The sequence below is a fragment of the Pinus tabuliformis genome, chromosome 2_1 (genome assembly GCF_031772625.1).
Source record: "Pinus tabuliformis cultivar Carrire ecotype Pingquan chromosome 2_1, CPIR1, whole genome shotgun sequence".
Taxonomy (NCBI): Eukaryota; Viridiplantae; Streptophyta; class Pinopsida; order Pinales; family Pinaceae; genus Pinus; species Pinus tabuliformis.
This window is the reverse complement of record NC_142299.1, coordinates 895113343-895117476: the sequence shown is the minus strand read 5'-3', so window position 1 is coordinate 895117476 and position 4134 is coordinate 895113343. Positions and strand designations below refer to the sequence as shown.

The following is a 4134-nucleotide window of genomic DNA, read 5'->3' as shown; positions in this document are numbered from 1 at the left end:
TTTGTTTTCATTTTTTATATAATATATACATAATATTGAAATATTTATTAAAATATTTCATTTATGACCCACATTGTTTACATTAAAATGTATTTTGGTTTGTCATCTCCATCATATTGGGATATAGAAATCATATATCCATTAGAGTTAAGATGAACCAATTTGATTTCAAAATTATAGAAATGAGTGCATACTCCACCTCCTCTAAATTCGAACATGCGACCTTTTACTAAAAAACACATATTCTTAATCTTAATCTTAATCATTATTACAAGTATTAAGTTTTATAAGTTTTCAGATATGATAATTATTTTAATTTATATGATACAACAGATCTATTTATATCTTTTTTCTAATTTTATTAAAAACTTCATAATACATATAAATATAGCTATTAAGTTTTTATCTTGTGATTAATTATTTCTTCAAATATTGTGATTAAATATAAATTATCTTTATTTAAATTTGTTATAATGTAATATGAATAGTATTATTTCTTTATTTCTCTTTTTTTAAAGAAATTATTTATAATTTTTTTTAATTAAAAAATGGAATATAAAAAATTAAATTGAGTAGGATTATTATTTTTTTGTAAGCTTGGTAGGACTACATTTTTATAATGTTTTCACTAGGATTGGGGGGATAGCACAAGATTTGAACCAAAGACTTCTGGTTTTGTGAGACTTCATTGACACAAGATTTGAACCCAAGAACTTCCGATTTTGTGAGACTTCATTTCCAGGACCATTTCCAATTGAGCTTACAATTGAGTAAGATTATTATTGTTACTATTACTCTTACTCTTTTTATTACCATTTTAGTTTTATTATTTTTTAATTAAATCGACATTATTATTTTATTACTACCATTATTATTAATTTGGGGCCTGATAAGAACATATCATTTAATACTTCAATAAAACCATAATGTATGAGATACAATCTTGTTTTGTAGTTTTTTATTTATTATTACTTTTTTTAATTTTAAATGTAAGGACTTATCGATCTAGTACTTTACTACATCTCCCTCATATTCGATCTAATTTATTTCATATATTTATTTACTATTTCTCATAATCCTAAGTGCCTCATAGTAAATCATGGGTTATTAAATTAATCTTTAGTAATTTTTTACTTACTTTTATTTATTATAAATTTAATATTCAATTTATAACTATTAATTAATGATATTTTCCTTATAATTAATTTATATTTAGTTTTTTAAAATTTATTTTCCAACTGTCATTTTTTTTATGGAGTTATAATTTATTTCACTTCTTTTTCCATGCAAGATGGTAAATGAAGTGATTTATAAAAAAGTTGAAGTGATTCATAAAATTGTAGAGAATTTCATAAACAAATATATAATTTTTTCCACACATAAATTTATAGCTAATATTTATTTGTTACAACATAGAAAAAAAATTAAATAGAAATATAAAAACTAATTTATTTTGAATTTCTCATAATCCTAAATGCCTCATAGTAAATCATGGGTTATTAAATTAATATTTAGTAATTTTTTACTTATTTTTATTTATTATAAATTTAATATTCAATTTATAGCTATTAATTAATGATATTTTCCTTATAATTAATTTATATTTAATTTTTTAAAATTTATTTTCCAACCGTCATTTTTTTACGGAGTTATAATTTATTTCACTTCTTCTTGATTTATAAAAAAGTTGAAATGATTCATAAAATTGTTGAAAATTTCATAAACAAATATACAATTTTTTCCACACATAAATTTATAGCTAATATTTATTTGTTGCAACATAGAAAAAAATTAAGTAGAAATATAAAAACTAATTTATTTTGAAGTATATCCCTTCAAAAAACCATTGCCGGATTGTTATAGCACACTATGTTTTGCCCTCGGGTTTTTGTAAAATTGGGCATTTAATTATTACTTTACATAGCGAGGCCGATAACAAAATTGTATGCCCATTTGGAATAGTTAGAATAATAAATAGTATTTAGAAAATGTAATTGACATAGTATGTTAGAAAACATATGATTTATTTATAAAATAATAGTGATTAATTTTGAATAGTATCACGGAAATATACTAATTGAATTTATATCTATTTTTTAATATTTGTAAAAAAAAATCATCAAATGATTAGATTATATTTATATTTATAATTCTAATTAAAAACATTAGATTATATTTATATTTATAATTCTAATTAAAAACATATATATTTATAATTGTAATTAGCATCATTACATGAATACTCATTATTAAATAGGTATCCAAATAAACTAAACAACTCTAAAAAAAATATGCAAATAAAACATATAATTCAGGGAGATTGTGACCACTGTATTTATAAAATAATAAAGATTACTTCCTGAATAGTATCACTGACGACTTTTTATCTACTCAATTATTGAATCTTATCACTTCTCATTAACAGAGGTACAATGCTTTACTAACCACTAAACTAACCCACAGAAATACAATATTTTACTAACAACTAAACTAACCCACAGAACCCGGACCAGGAATACATTCAGAAGCTAACCCTCGGAACGAGTACCAGGAGTACACTCAGAATCTAACTCTCGGAACCAGGACCAGGACTTTCGGAAGCACAAGGAAAAACAGTAATATCATGACCCTGTGCGATAATTAGTTAAGCATCGCATTTGACGGAAGCGACTTTCATTGGATAGATGGCATTATTGGCATAGTTGAAGGACACACCATCTCCCGCCGCCAATTTCCCGCCGTCCTTCACGAAGCAGTCGTTATAGGCGATCCTCCTAAATGTTTTAGGGTCTATCTCTATCGTCGACGCGAAGGAGCCGCAGCTGATGTGTATATTGCTGATTGCGCACCCAGTGGCGCATGTGTTTCTAATCTCCACAGCATATACAGGTATACCATCTGGCTCTGTGTAGATCATACGCTCACTCACTGAAATGTCTCTGCCCGAACACACTTCACCGACTCTCAGGCTCTCTGAGTAATTCACATTAATGGGCAATCCACCCATTTTCTTCACAACATGTGAGAGGAAAGTTAGGAATATGCACACTGCAAACAACAGCTGAACAGCGGCCGTGGTGATTACTAAAGCACAGCGCAGGCATTTTCTTTATATGTAATCCTTCACACAGCTACCTCCCCCCAAATTTGATGATTCTATTCCACTTCTGTAATTTCATTTGAGTTGCAATGAATTTATACGCAGACAAAAGTTTGAAGGAGAACCATGTGAAGCTGTTTATGAGACTTACGTGATTTGTTTCTCCATTTCAATCCTTCATAGCTCAGAATTCGGAACGGCCATCACGTGTGTTACTAGCAAAATCCATCCTTGATAATCTAGCGCGCTGCTCCCTTTAACCTAACATATTTATCAAGTTTGTTAGAAACAAAATCCATGCTTGATCCTTGTAACAGATAAATCTAATTACGTCACCACACAAGATTAATTTATGATAATCTAGCGCGCTGCTCGAGACGAGCTTTCCTTTATCCTCCAAGATTCTGACGAGAATTAGGGCAGTGCTTTCACCACCTTTACATACTTGTTGAAACTTGGTGTGGATATTTGATTGGAATATTTTTTTGTTAATGCGTGCTTAGTTTGGAGTAGGATCCTATATTTTAATTTAATTATAAATAAATTATATATCTATATATATATATATTTATTTATTTTAATAAAATATTTTGGAATATTGTGAGTAGTATTTATGTATAAATTAAACATTAAATTTTATTTTCAAAGCAGTTATGGTGTTTTTTAAATGACAGATGATTAAATTAAACTTATTGTCATCTGAATGAACATGTAACATATAGACAAGTTGTATTAGTAAGTTATTGTCACGCCCCTGAGTCTACGGTGATCTTTCAACCGTTATCTGGCGGGGTGCGGCACTACCATGTATTTTCTTTTTCGTAATACTCATACATGTAGACTATGCCTTACACCTTTATACACTTAATTTGTCTTATTTAACTAAGTAGAGCGCATAAAACTTCGTAAACATTCATAACCAATATAATCAAATGCAATGTAAACCGAACACATAACATTGACACATAATTATAATGGGAGGGGCAACTCCCGAACGAGTTCGCCCAAATATATTATGAATCTTTTTTCCTTTC

General features: G+C 27.8%; 1 pseudogene; it reads right to left on the bottom strand.

Moving 5' to 3' along the window:
* Positions 1–2644: 2644 nt before the first annotated feature.
* On the bottom strand, positions 2645–3007 carry LOC149203531 (TPD1 protein homolog 1 pseudogene; annotated as a pseudogene).
* Positions 3008–4134: the final 1127 nt, after the last annotated feature.